A 15480-nucleotide genomic window follows, 5' to 3' on the forward strand; every position below is an offset into this window, starting at 1 on the left:
AGCCAAAAATAAATAAATTTTAAATATATATATATATATTTTTTAAAAGAAACTATTTGAACCAAAAAGAGAAAATGTTCTTGAAGCAAGTGGCACAACTGTTTATTTTGGGGCCTCTGTTAACAGCAAGCTGTATAAAAATTAAATGATACCAGTTCACCCCAAGTAGATCATCGTGTGTGGCAGCCCCTCCCCAGTCAACGGAGTTTCCTGCTGTGCTTCCACACAAGCCTCACCTGATCTGGACGCCTCATTCAGAACTGGCGCGAGGGCCTGGGTACCCCTGGGCCATCGGAGAGCAGCTGCCCGCTGGTAGGAACTGCCTGCAGTCCCACAGGCAAACACGTGGGCTTTGTTGTCATCGTAGAAATGGTCACATCTGGGCTGCAGGAAGGCGATGGCACTGCCTGAAAGGAACAGCGATGGCCTCGCTGGTTCCCTACCCGGTGATACGGGCACCACCACTGCCACTCGCCGTCGCGGGTGGAGAAACGGACACAGGGTAGGCAGTTGACTTGCGAATGTCACATAGCTCTCGAGGAACAGGCCTCGACCCTCGGACCCCGGGCTGGAGGCAAGAGCCCTTAATTCTTTCTTGGCTGGGTTTCCGGAACCGAGCGGCAGGTGTTGACCTTGGTGGGAGGAACCGCAGGTGTGACACCTGCGGAGCCGTGGCGGCCCAGCTTTGGGAGCAGACGGAGGGTGGAGACTCGGGGCCTCTGGTTTCTGTGGCTTTATCGGCTGCACTCCTTTATTATTTACCCTGAATAATTTCAGAAGAACAGGGTGCTTGTGGTCTTGTCACTGATTAGTTATTCAGACTGTAGGGATCGTGGTGAAGGGGCTGACACGTTCATCTGTGGATAATCCCACAGGTTAAAGCTCAAGTATCTGGGCAGGTGCCCGACCCTGGCAATTCCCCAAGGGCCCCTGAGCACAGCCTCAATGGGAGCAGGAGTGTGACCTGGGGAGGGGGACACAGCTGGGAGGGGAAAGAGGGGGTCTCGGGGTGCAGGCCAAGGAGGACCGGAGCTGAACCTGTCGGCAGGCTGACCCACGCGGGAGACCCTGAGGCCTCCCAGAATAGCCTCCTCTGTGCTGAGTCCAGGTCAGCCTCCAGCCCCGGTTCCCACTGCCTCCTGGGAGAAGTGGCCCAGCTGCCAGCTGTGGTCCCACGGGGACACCCTCGTGCCCCTCTGACGCCGCAAGCTTGTGAGGCCCCCAGGAGAGCAGTGGGGCGGCCCCCTAGGAAGGGGGTAGTTGTCAGTTTCTGGGAAGGCTGAGAGTCCCTGCTTGTGACCTCACAACACAAGACAGCGGGTTTTTCCAGGAATCTAGTGCGCATCACTGCGAACGTGAACTGTGCACAGTCTGCTCCGGGTGTTCCGAAGCAGTCTTCTGAGAGGGACATTTTAGCTGAGGAAAAAGAATGGAAATAGGAAAGCGTGAGGAACCACCGGGTGTACCAAAAGGAAAGTACAGATGCCACGGCCAGGGTTCCTTAAACATGACCGAAGTTTCATGTTTTGAGCGTCTAAGCAGTGCTTTCTTCATGATCCCTGTGATCTGAAAACTAATGAGTGATAAGATCTAGGCAACTCCATGGCTAATTGCAGTAAACTATACGTAACGTAAAATTTACCATTTTAACAGTTTTTAAGTGTACAGTTCAGTGGCATTAGATGCATTTGAATTCTTGTGTAACCATCCCCATCTCCGTCTCCAGAACTTCCTCATTTTCCAGGTGACGCTGTCCCCGTGAAGCACTCACTCCTCCTCCCCTCCCCCAGCCCCCCCCCCCTCCTGCTTTCGGTCCCTGAATTTAACTCCTCAAGGGACCTCCTACAATGTTTGCCCTTTTGTGACTGGCTTCTCTCACTTAGCACGGTGTTCTCAACGTTGGTCCACGTTGTAGTGGAATTTCTTTCCTTTTTATAACGTAACCTTATAACGTTCCCTGTGTCTATCACCACCTGCTGCTGATCCACCCGTCGGGCTGATGGACACCTGGGTTGCTTCCACCTTTGGCTGTTGTGAACCGCGCTGCTGTGAACGCGGGTGCACAAGTATCTGTTCGAGTCCCTGCTTTCAATTCTTCTGGGTAGATACACAGAACTGGCATTATTGGATCATACAGTGACTCTATTTTTAATTTTTTTTTTTCTTTTTTGCGGTACGCGGGCCTCTCACTGTCGTGGCCTCTCCCGTTGCGGAGCACAGGCTCCGGACGCGCAGTGGCCATGGCTCACGGGCCCAGCTGCTCCGTGGCATGTGGGATCTTCCCGGACCGGGGCACGAACCCGTATCCCCTGCATCGGCAGGCGGACTCCCAACCACTGTGCCACCAGGGAAGCCCCTATTTTTAATTTTTTGAGGGATCCCTGTACTGTTTTCCACAGTGATTGTACCATTTTATATTCCCACCTCCAGTGCCCAAGGGTTCAAATTTCTCTACATCCTCGCCAATACTCTTTCTGTTTGTTTTTTTTCTTTATAATAGCCACCCTAATGGATGTGAAGTGGTATCTCGTTGTGGTTTCGATTTTCATTTCTGTAATGATTAGTGTTGTTAGAGCATCTTTTCATGTGCTTATTGGCCATTTATATTTTTTTCTTTGGAGAAATATCTATTCAAGTCCTTTGTCCATTTTTAAAATAGGTTTTTTAAGTTGTCATTGAGCTGTAGGAGTTCTCCATATAATCTAGATACCAGTCCTTTATCAGATATATGGCTTGAAAATATTTTCTCCTTATCACCTGATCTGTGGGCTGTCTTCCCACTCTGTTGATAGTGTTCTTTGGTGAACAAAATTATTTAATGTTGACGAAATCCAGTTAATCTACTTTTCCTTTCTTTACTTGTGCTTTTGATGTCATATCCAAGAAATCATTACCAAATCCAATGTCACGAAGCTTAGAAGAAAAGCTCCGTTTTCTTCTAAGAGTTTTATGGTTTTAGCTCTTATGTTTAGGTCTTTGATCCATTTTGAGCTAATTTTTTTATATGGTGTAAGGTAAGGATCCAACTTCCTTTTTTTTTTTTTGCATACAGATATCCAGTTTTCCCAACACCATTTGTTGCAAAGATGGTCTTCCGCATTGAATGGTCTTGGCACCATTTAAGCATGTATTCGAGGGTTGATTTCAGGGTTCTCGATTTGTTCTGTTGGTCATAAACCGTCTTTGTGCCAGTGATGTACTGTTTTGTTGGCTACAGCTTTGTAGTAAGTTTTGAAATCAGGAAGGGTGAGGCCTCCACCTTTGTTCCTTTTCAAGATTGTTTTGTCTATTTCGGGGCCCTTGAGGTTCCACATGAACTTCAGGATGGCTCTCCTATTTCTGCAAAAAACCTCATTGGGATTTGACAGGGATTGCACTGCAGCTGCAGATCGCTTTGGGTAGTGTAGATACCATAATCATGTTATGTCTTTCAGTCCATGAACACGGGATATATTTCCAATTATTTGTGTCTTCTTTCATTCCCTTTAACAACCTTTTGTAGTTCTCAGGGAACGGGCTTTTACCTCCTTGGTCGGGTGTATCCCTAAGTATCTTGTACATGGAAGTTTCTTTCATTTACAACGGCCGGGCCTGGATACAGCCCAGCTTGTAAAGCAGGGGCCACACCAGCAGCCCTTTCAGGCACTGTGCCCCCGCCCGTGCCCCCATCCCCGGCCCTCCCCACACATGCCCCACCTCCTGGGGCCCTGCTGCCGAGCCTCCGCCTGCTGCTTCTGCCTGGAGGTCCTCTGGGCTTCCACCGAGGATGGAGCCCCGCTCCGCCTCTGGTCCAGCCATGTCCCCGGTGAACCCTGTCCAATGAGGTGGGACCACGACTGGGACACATCCTTACTGCTAGTGCCCTTTGCCTCCGAGGAACTGACTTCCCAGAGGAGAAAATGTAACCAACAGAGATGTTTCCCAGGAAGGGGTCTCCCATCACCGACTGATGCCTGGTCCCTTCAGGAGCCTCATGGCTGGCGCCCCATTGAAGGGGGCACACAGGGCCTCCACGTGGCAGGGGGCCTCCACGTGGCAGGGGGCCTCCACGCGGCAGGGGCCTCCACGCGGCAGGGGCCTCCACATGGCACAGGGCCTCCACGTGGCAGGGGCCTCCACGTGGCAGGGGGCCTCCACATGGCAGGGGCCTCCACGTGGCAGGGGCCTCCACGTGGCAGGGGGCCCTCGTGACTGCAGGAGCAGGATGTCAGTTTTTACTTATTTTGACCCATTTTTATCTATAGCAGCTGTGGATAAAGGAGAAGGGGGAAAAAGTCTTCCCATTGCTGACAGGAAGCAGCATTTCTTCTAAAAATGTTGTTTTCTGAAGCCTGAAGTCACAGCAGGGGCTCCCCCTCAAAATCGCTTAAGGGCTGCGAAGGCGTCTCCTAAGGGGTCCTAATTACAGAGAAATTGGGCTGTTGCCAGAGCAGCTAAGTCATCACCTCTGGGGACATGCGATGCTGAGCCAGCCCGAACCTGCCGAGCCTCTGTGTCCCCAGACAGAACCTTGTCCTGGAGACTCTGGAGGGCTGGCGCGGTGCTCTGCGTGCCGCTTGCAGGGTGAGCCGCTCCCAGGGAGCAGAGGTGGGCGTCCAGCAGCCCGAGGTCTGGCCAGGCTGCTGGGATCACCTGTGACTCTCGGTCCAGCCCCTCGGAGCCCAGGGCCCAGCCCGGTGCCTGGCGATATAGCACCTCAGTGACCGTGTGTCAAACAAGAAACTGAGGCATCTGCAAATACTCAAGAGGTGAAAGAAGCAAAGTAAGAAGAGCAGAGAGGTTACAGCCATGGCGGAGAGGGGGGTAGGTGAGACCCCCTTGACCCGAGCCCAGCGAGGGGCAGCGGCCACGTGGGGAGGCCAGCGGACGAGGCATGCCCACAGGGCACTGGCTATGGGAGGAGCCGGCAGAGGGACGCTGGGCAGGACAACGCAGGCAGGACCCCGCGGGCCATGGCCGCCTGGGACGGCTCCGCCGCCGGCACCGCCTGGCTGTCCCGGGCACCTGCCCTTGGGCAGGACACTCGGCCTCACTGTCCTGGGAACTTCCCTGGTGGCCGATCGGGTACAGCTGGGGCTCAGGCCACAGCGGTGCGAGCAGATGGGGAGGGCTCCTCCATACACACCCCAGGCCCCTTCTCTCACGGATGTGGGTCCGCACCGGGTGCCACGCTGAGCACGCGGTCCACACAGCAATGTGCAGCTGGTGCCTGCTGTCTGCTCTGGCTGGGCCGCGTCGGGGCCGTGTCACCGGTCAGGGTCACGAGTCAGCTCAGGCCGCAGCTGGAGGCCCCCCACCGTGTAAAACGTAGAGTTGGCTGTTTCAACCATGTTAGATTGTACTGTTGTGGCATTAACTACACTCACCGTGTTGTGTGACCATCACTACTATTTTCAGGATTTTTTCATCACCCCAAACAGACCCCGTGCCCATTAAGCAATAATTCCCTATTTCCCTTCTTCAGCCCCTGGTAACTTCTTTTTTTTTTAATTTATTTTTATTTTATTTATTTTTGGTTGCGTTGGGTCTTCGTTGCTGCGTGCAGGCTTTCTCTAGTTGGGTGCGCGGGCTTCTCATGGCGGTGGCTTCTCTTGCTGCAGAGCACGGGCTCTAGGCCCGCAGGCTTCAGTAGTTGTGGCTCGTGGGCTCTAGAGCGCAGGCTCAGTAGTTGTGGCGCACAGGCTTAGTTGCTCCGCAGAACGTGGGATCTTCCCGGACCAGGGCTTGAACCCGTGTCCCCTGCGTTGGCAGGCAGATTCTTAACCACTGTGCCACCAGGGAAACCCCATCCCCTGGTAACTTCTAGTCTACTTTCTGTCTATACAAATTTGCCTCTTCTAGCTGTTTCATACAATATTGGTCCTTTTGTGTCTGCCTTATTTCGCTTAGCACAACGATTTCAAGACTTATCCATGCTGTAGCAGGTGTAGGTACTACATGTCTTTCTGTGGCTGAGAAATATCCCCTTGCGTGGATGGACCGCATTGTTTATTTGTTCATCTGTTGAGGGTTGCTCCCAATTTGGCTATTGGGAATAATGCTGCTGCAGACATTGGCTGACATATAACTGTTGGAGTCCCTTCTTTCGATTATTTTCGTATATATTTAGGAGTGGAATTGCCGGGTCATATGGTAATTCTGTGTTTACTTTTTTGAGAAACCATCAAACTGTTTTCCACCGAGGCTGCACCATTTTACATTCCCACCAGTGCTGTGTGGGCGTCCAGTTTCTCCACATTCCAGTCAGTGCTTGCCACTGTCTGTCTGTCTGACTAAAGTCATCCCCATAGAATCTCACTGTGGGTTTGGTTTGCATTTCCCCAGGGACTAAGGATGTGTGGCATCTTTTCATGTGCTTTTTGGCTGTTTGCCTTCTTTGGAGAAATGTCTATTCAAGTGCTTTGCCCATTTTAAAACTGGGTTGTTTCTCTTTTTGTTGTTGAGTTGTAAGAACTCTTTATATATTCTCGATATTAAACCCTGATGAGGTATGTGATTTGCAAATATTTTCTCCTGTTCTGTGAGTTGTCTTTTCACTCTGCTGATAGAGTCTTTCAATGCACCAAATTCTAATTTTAATCAAGTCCAATTGATATATTTTTAGATTTTGTTGTGTATGCTTTTTGTGTTATATTTAAGCATTGCCAGATTTAAGATCGTGAAGATTTGACCCCATTCTTATTTAATTTTTATAGTTTTAGCTCTTAAACTTAGATCACGGACCCATTTTGAGTGAAGTGTTACATGTGGTGTAAGGTAGGGGTTCAAGTTCATCCTTTTGCACGTGACTGTCCAGTGTTCCCAGCACCATTTGTTAACAAGACTGTCCTTTCCACATTGAGTGGACCTGGCACCCGTGTCTAAATCAACTGACTGTGATCGTGAGGCTTTGTCTTGGGTTCTCAATGATGCCCATGTGCCAGGACCACCCTCTTAGTTACTGCAGTTTTGTGGTATGTTCTGAAATTGGAGCGTGAGTCCTCCAACTTTGTTCTTCTTTCGTAAGATCGGCTGTTCGAGTCTCTGGTGTTTCATGGGAATTTTAGATGGTTTTTGGTTTCTGCAGAAAGCGTCGGAGGCCACACTAAAGTGGGCTGAGTGTCTGGGGGTTTTGCCTTTGAGGAAATCCCAGCGCTGATACCTGGGGAGGGGGAGTGAAGGCTGAAGTGAAACTCATCAAATTCAGACTCAAGGTGCTTTTCATTCCAGTGCCTCAGGGTTTAAACAGAAAAAATTAGATTAAAAAAAACCTTCTTATTTGAACTATTTTAAACTTCCAGAACAGCTGAAAAATTAGCACAGAGTTCTCCTGTATCCCCACTGAGCTTCCCCTCATGTTAAGATCTTCTGCAAAAACACAGTGAAACCAGGGAATCAACGCTGGTCCTGCACGGTGACCGCGCTGAAGCCCGTTCCGGGGTCGCCCGTTCTCACCTGTGCTCCAGGACGCTCGGATCCCTCCCCACGTCTGGGTTGTGTTTCTCCTTCATCTCCTGAGTCTGCAAGTTCCGGTTTTTCTTTGCATATCGAGTTGCTGACACTGCAGAAGGATGTCCTCAGCCTGAGAGTTTACCTACTCGGCACAGCCTTGCACGCCCAGCTCTTTTGTCTGTGGCCTCACAGCCATCAGTGCTGTTTCCCACGGCTTCTCGGGCGGGTTCTCTCTTCCTCCCACCCCTACGGTGAGGCTCGTACTGTTTTCTCTCCCACCTGGCTGTTGGTCGTTGGTGGCAAAGGGAACGTGGAGCGTGTGGCTCTGGGAGCTCAGGGGAGGCCCCCGCCCTGTCCTCCCCACCCGCCCAGCTGGGGACCAGTCCCTGTGGTTTCTGCTTCTCCTTCCTAAATGCCTCCTGCACAGGCAGGCCCTGTGCGTGTTATGTGCCCCTGCCTCACTAGACTGTGCGTCCCCAGATGTGCCTCTGAGCACACGTCCCGGAAGCCGTCACGCCCGGCTGCCTACATCTTCCTCGTTCTCTTTGCAGCGGCTGGTCGCTCACCGTGTGGACTGTGGTAGTTGCTCGGTCGCTCTCTACGTGGGCAGTTAGTTGGGGTGTTTCTGATAATTTGCAGAGACACCGCGCCGAACTGGAGAGAGAATTTCTGGTGCGTGAGGTCTTCACAGTGAGGCAGTCGCTTCAGACTTGGGTTGAAGACTTATTCCTGCAGAGAGTAGGCAGCACCCCCTCTCCTGAGGCGCGCGGCTCCTTCCGTGAGGGGTTCGGGGTGCACAGGAGTCCCCTGCTGTCGGGACTCCCTGGAGAAGGTGACGGCACAGCGGTGCCCCGCAGCCTCGCAGGGGCTCCCACGGAGGTCCAGTTACGTGCATCAAATCCTGTTGCAGAAGGTGTGGGAATGATTACTTGTTTAATAAAATTGATTTGAAAAAGGAATTACCAATTAAGAATTGTCCTGACTAAAAAGTAAAAATTCAATTATCTAGAAACTTTGCTTTGTTCACTTCCTGCTCAGGGAGCTGAGATCTGATGTTTGGAGCCTGTGAGGAGGCCGCCTGCTCTTGCTGGGATCACTGGGGGCCTCTGGTCTTTTATGGGATTGCGGTGGAGGCCTTGGGCCTCCTTCTGGGGACCAGCCTGGGGACCCTCACTTAAGGCCCCAGAGAGTCCAGGGGCCCCGGAGCTGGAGTTGGAGGGTCTGGGGGCTGGTCTGGGCCAGCCCTGTGCCCTCAAGCTGCAGCCGCTCCTCTCAGGTGCCGGGGATACTGGTCCACACAGGGACGCCCCCCACCCCTGACACCCTGTGTGATGGGCAGAGGGCGGTAGCGGGTAGCGGCCGTGACCCACGAGAATTTCAAACCACCATCTTTCCATTCACTGCAGTTTCAGTAGCTCCGTCCTGTACAAACACCTGCTCTGGGGTCGGTGTTTAGGGCCAGGCTGGACCGCAGACTCAGCCTCTTAGCTCAGGAAGCCCCCCGGGGCCCAGCGAGAGCTCAGGCCCCCACCAGCGGGGCAGGGCCAGGGGGCTCGCTAGCTCAGGACAGCCGGTCTCAAACTCCATGGTCTATTTTAGACCATTCAAGAGCTTTTATTATGTGGGTTTAGAAATTGATAGGGGTGGGGACAAACCCACTGGGGGCCCCTTGACACACTGAGGGTGCATCCACCATCCCCGAGAGATGCTCAGGATGGATTTGGGAAATGCTGCAGAGAGACAGAATGCCAGTGTGAACCCCTCCCTCGGGGCGATGTTTCCTCCAAATCACAGGCTGGAAACCAGGAATCCACGCGTAAGGGATGGGGCGACTCCCTTCCCCCCGCTGGTGCCGCAGCTCCGAGGCTGGGTGGAAGCCCCTCTCCTCTGGGCTCCAGAAGCAAAAGCACCTATGCAAATAGCTATTTCAGAGAAAACAATGGATGTAACAGACATCTGCATACAGATGTGCTAATTATAATCCTCTCAGCTATACCCTGAAGCAGACTTAGCAGTTACGATTGTCCTGGAATGCAAGATGCTTCTTCCAGCCCGTAGGCTCACAGGCACAGGGAGACGCACTGAAGCCCATAAGGAGGTTCGTGCTGAGGATCCAGAGGCCCTAATCCTGCTGAGGGTGAGGCCCAGGCGCCTCTGAAGTGATCGTTCGTCCTATGAATCACGCAACAGAGCCCGGGGCCTGGGCGCGCCCAGAGGCCTGGGCCACAGGCAGGTGCTGCAGTGCACACACGGGTCAGCTGGGCTCTGGGCGGGCGGGAGTGGTGGCCGGGTGGCCTGAGCCCTGGTGACCCCTGGGCTTCTGCCCCAGCGGCTCCTCCACTCGGGGACAGCTCACTTACGACGTGCAAGGGCATAGCTCACTGTCGTCCAGGAGGGTGTCGGGCCTGTGGGGGCAGCGGGGCGAGCCGGGGAGCCCCGGGTGGGCCCAGAGAGGGGAGGCTTCCAGAGGGACGCGCTGTTCATCCCCCGAGCGCTCTGTGGGGCCGGGGCAGGTGTGCGCAGTGGAGACTCTCGCCCAGCAGGGAGGGCCGGAAGCGGCTAGCACTGGGGGCAGGGGTGTCCCTCTGTGAATTGCTCTTCTGCTGATTAGAAAGAGCCCACGGGGGCCTTGGAAGAGGGAATAATTGGGGAGGCGAGGCGGGATGAGGGCACAGGACACACACTGGCCTCCAGAAAGGATCCTCTCCCTGAAACAGGGAAGACGTGGTCAGGGGCCTTGCATTTGAGCCTGGAGGTGACAGTTCTTACATTTTTAGAGTGATACGCCGAGTGTCTGTCTAGGTCGCTGATGGGAGACCGAGAGGAGATAAGAAAAGAACAAGTTCTGAGAAGCTATTATGTTTCCACCTGTCTTGTCAAAGCCCTGCACTCAGAGCATGTGCGCGCGCCTTGGAGACGCGAGTGAGGACGTTGATTGGGGCAAAGTACAATGACCATCACGATGTCATTAAGCGGGTAATTGGAATAAACATGAACATTCCCCCGGGACCGTGGGGCCCCGTGACCACGGCAGACTTCAGAGGGTCCTCAGACCCCCAGACCGACCGTGTGCTTTATGAGGCAGTGAACCGTGTTTCCCAGATTCTGTAAGAAGTCCGTGACCAACCAACGTCCAGACACGGCGCCCTGAAGGAGGGCCGACCTGTCGTTTCAGGGGTTGCAGAAGCACCGCCAGACGGCCTGGGAGACAGCAGCTCTGGAAGAGGGCTCCCTGGGATGAGCCCTGATGCGGGGAAACCAGCCAACGGTAAGAGGGTCCTGCGTGTGGCCCAGAGGCCCCCGGGGAGAATGGGCTCATCGAATTAAAACCATCGCCTAAAGAGTCTCAACATGTGGACACCTGAAAACAGCGATTTCCTCAGAGGTTAATGCACAAGAGGGAGGAGGATAGAGCATTGGGGAAAGAACCAGCGGCATGGACTGGCCACTCGGACGCCTGTCCCCACCGGACAGCTCCCCGGAGCCTGAGGCTGTGCTGGGGAGGAAGAAGGGAGACAGAGACAGAGAGAGAAAGACAGAGACAGAGAAAGACAGAGACAGAGACAAAGACAAAGAGAGATGGCCACGAGGAGCTCTGAGTAGAGAAGAGTGGGGTGGTGGCAAAATGAAGAACTCGGGGCCCCCAGAGAGCCTGTGTCCACTGTCCCCTCCCATCCTTGTCCCCTGGGTGCCCCAGGCTCCAGCCGACCTCATTCTCCTCGGGGCTGCCTCACCCCAGGACACGGAGGCCACAGAGGAAACATCATTTCGTCCCAGGACCCGGACTGAAAGTTGGGCTGGTGGTCGAGGGTGCTAACCCCCCGGTGGAACTGTGTCTACCTGCCGCCAGGTGTCCCCCACCTGCCCAGGTCTCTCTCTTCTTCAGGCTTTGCTGCTACTGCCCCCCTCCATCTTCCCGCTCTCTTTGGCTTTTTTCCAAGAGGCCAGGCTTTCCATCTTTTCCACTCTTATCTGGTATTTATGGACCTTGAGTCTGGAAGAGGCCTAGGGATCATCTCATCCAATCCCTTGATTCACCGACCAGACCCTGAGACCCTGAGAGATTTTAAGTAACTTTTAAGTAACTGGCCCAGGCACCTGGCTTCTGGCTCTGTCCCGGGTTTTCCCGCCTACATGCGGGAATCTCGCTGTGTGCAGCACCTGGCAGGCTTACGAGGTGTTCACACATTTACGTGTGTTGTTTCCAAAGAAACACAGTCTTGGCTTTGTCCCCTCATTGCAGCACATGCCGGCCCTGCGAGAGCTGGGACGGTTCCGCCTCACCTGCTCTCCTGCCAGCTGGCACCTCCCCGTCGGTGTGGCAGGCAGAGGCCCGATTTCCCTTAAAAACTGGCCGGGAAGGATGTTGTATAACTTTTCCCAGTGTTTCTCAAGCTTATAATGAATGGAGGCTCTCTCGCCACGTAACCTAAATCTCTCCTGCTGCCGTTGGATGTGACTGTTATGGTCCTTGGGAATTTCTGTTGTGATTCTAATTGCTTTTCTTTCGACACCTACGGTGTGAGTGATGTTTGCAAAGTGAGAAATTAGTAAGGACGAGTTTATAGAACAAAACCCAAATCTGTGGCCACAGTATCTTAAAAGAAACAAACTTTTGCAGAACTCCCCACGGATGGACAGGAGCCATTGGGAGTAGGTCAAAGTGTGCTGTAAAAGTGAATGAATGATGGACAAGTCAATATGTGTAAAAGAGTCATTTGGCCCATGTGGTCAAGACCAGTGTGGTCGGTTCTGAGTGGTGGTTCTGACTGAAACAGCACAAAGGCAGGTCCACACAAGCAAAGCTGAGTCCTTGACCAGGGCCTCTGTGCCGGAGGGTGTGCGGGCTCTGTCCTAGCGCAGTTGACAGACGCCAGGAAGGGAAAGGAAGGTGGGGTGGCCCACAGCCGACGTAAGCTGCCAGCCCAGAAACGCCACCAGCAGCAGGAGCAGGGACCCGGCGTCGGGCGTCGGTGGAGGGGGGAGAGGGGACCTTGCAGGGCCGAGAGGCAGCGGGCTTGGCTACATAGCAGGGTTTGTATCTTTAAAAACCTTCATGCTAAGACATAAGATGTAAGACACCCACGTCAAGGAGGGCAGTCTGCTTTACTCTACAGATTAGATGTTAATCTCATTCAAAAACGCCTCGGCGGAAACACCCAGAAAAGTGTTTGACCAAATATCTGGGCAGCCCGTGGCCCAGCCTAGCTGACACAGCATAACCATTATTAATGTTTCCTTCAATAAAAATGGAGGCGTATGTTGCTCTGCAGCCTGCTTTGTGAGGAGAAAAGTAATGTCATTAGAATCACGTTTAGTTGGTTTTGGCAGGGGGCTGCTTTTTCCTAGCTCCTTTTTAAATTTTATTTATTTTATTTTATTTTTGGCTGCGTTGGGTCTTCGTTGCTGCACGCGGGCTTTCTCTGTTTACCGTGAGCGGGGGCTACTGTTCGTTGCGGCGCGCGGGCTTCTCACTGCAGTGGCTTCTCTTGTTGCAGAGCACGGGCTCTAGGCGCACAGGCTTCAGTAGTTGTGGCTAGCGGGCTCAGTAGTTGTGGCGCACGGGCTTAGTTGCTCCGCGGCATGTGGGATCTTCCCCGACCAGGTCTCGAACCCGTGTCCGCTGCATTGGCAGGCAGATTCTCAACCACTGCGCCACCAGGGAGGCCCCTTTCCTAGCTCTTTCTAAGTGAAAAATTTCAAGCATACGAAGAAGTTGAAAGAGTAGCACAGTGAGAAGCTAGCCATCTGTGTGGAAGTATATATGTATATATGAGATGTGTGCGTCCATATATATACGAAATGTATGAACCATTTGGAAGTAGTTTACAGAAACCAAGACAATTATCCCTGAATAGTTAAGCATGCATCTACTAAAAATAAGGTCATTCTCTTCTGTAACCAAATTCCACTGTAACACCTAAGAAAGTTAACAATAATGAATATATCAGGTCCAAATTCAGATTTCCCCAGTTGTCCCAAAACTGTGTTTTGTAGGTTTTTTGGATAAAATCGAATCAAGGTTTATGTACTTCATTTGGTTATGTCTCTTGATCTCCTTTACCCCACATTCTAGAACATCCCTCCCACCTTTTATTTTCCCTGGTCCTTGACTCTGAAGACCCCAGTTGTCTCTCCCTCTTCCCGTATCCTCCGGACGCAGGGACTTGGGTCTGGACACCTGTTGGAGCTCGTCCTTGCCCAGGGCAGAGCCGGACGGCTGCTGGAGACTCTGACCGCTGCACCTTCACCACAGCCCAGACCCTTGGCACCAAGTTCGGCTACGGGATTAGGGGTGGACATGGTTCGCACCCGTCGTGAAGCCCGCCCCCCTCTCGATGACCTGGTAGCCAGCACCGTGCGGATGTCTTGTTTTCCGACGGTGAGTTGATTTTTCTCTTTCTTCCTCTCTTTGTCACTGTGTATACTGTATGTACCATAGACTTGAGGGCTTTACTTACTCGTGTGTTAAGTCCAGTCACTATGTATTTAGACTTTCAAAGTCTGCCTGAAGGATCCCTTCTGCACCACCCTCAACCTTTGACACATGCCCTTTGACACTGGAGCTCTGCTTTGCCTTCTGGCACACGGTGCCTGATCTCACGTTGGACCTGGCCTGCTCCCATCAGAAATGAGCCGCTTCTGGTGAGAAACGGCTCTTCAGTGGGAAGATGTGGTCCCAGGTGGTGAAGTGCGATTGCAGTAGAAAGAGAAAGCGTTTAGCTGTACGAACCTACAAGCTATGCTGGGCGTGTTCATGTCCACGCTCTGAGCAGATCGGATATTTCTTTCCTATTTATTCAGCAGAACTATCTGAGCTTAATAAACACTTAGAGGTAAATTAACCCAGTTGAGGCTTATTGATTTCAAATCCCCAAAAGGCAAAGGTTGAACAGAGGGGTTTGAGAGAACTGGCACATTTCTGCCACCAGGCACCGGTACAAGGCGGGTGGCAGGTGTCACCAGCTGCTGGAACCAAGGCCAGGTGCCCCTCAGAATGGGGTGGAATGTAGGTGAAGATTGCTATTAAAATTCTGAGTCATCCTGGGGAGACTAGAGCCACTTTCAGTGAGTGCTATTCTAAGAATAACTTTAGAAAAACTATTTGTTTAGAAATCAGAGTCAATGGACACCTAAAACATCTGTTTACATATTTATATTTAGACACAGCTTCCAAAAAATTTGTAAGATACTGAGCAGCTAGAACATGAAGACGCACTAGATGCTCCAAGCATATCATTTAAGTAAATTGTAAAACTTTTAGAGGAAAAATTACTTTGGTTTTACTTTATTGTAACTTGTTTCCAGAGCCGGCAGAATTCCTTGTAAATGACTCTATTATAAGTCACAAGATTAGCGAACATTTTATAGCTTGCTTTCAAAATCTTTGGGGACTTCCACTTCCGGGAAGATGGTGTAGACGTATTTTCCTGCTGAGCACCTAAGTCCCACACCTTATACAACAATTAAGTCAGACTTAAATGTAAGTCAAATTAAGTCCGACTTCAATGTAAAATGCAAAACTATTAACTTTAGAAAAATAACAGTAGAAAATCTTTGGGATGTTGGATCATACACATCATTCTTGATACCAAAAGCACAGTGAGGAAAAAAAGAAATGTAAATTAGACTTTATCAAAAGTAAAAACTTTTGGGGCTTCCCTGGTGGCGCAGTGGTTGAGAGTCCGCCTGCCGATGCAGGGGACACGGGTTCGTGCCCCGGTCCGGGAAGATCCCACATGCCGCGGAGCGGCTGGGCCCGTGAGCCATGGCCGCTGAGCCTGCGCGTCCGGAGCCTGTGCTCCGCAGCGGGAGAGGCCACAGCAGTGAGAGGCCCGCGTACCGCAAAAATAAATAAATAAATAAAATAAAAAAGTAAAAACTTTTGCTCCACTGGCTATTTAACCCAGAGAGGGGAAAAAACCTTTATGGAAATGTTTATAGCAGCTTTGCTCATAACAGCCAAATCGTAGAAGGAACCCAGCTGTCCTTCACCTCGTGGGCGGTTAAAGAGCTGTGAGTATCCACACCACGAGAGCTCGTGGAGTG

The sequence above is a fragment of the Delphinapterus leucas genome, chromosome 14 (genome assembly GCF_059928025.1).
Source record: "Delphinapterus leucas isolate spDelLeu-1000000601 "Yukka" chromosome 14, BTC_Dleu_Yukka2, whole genome shotgun sequence".
Taxonomy (NCBI): Eukaryota; Metazoa; Chordata; class Mammalia; order Artiodactyla; family Monodontidae; genus Delphinapterus; species Delphinapterus leucas.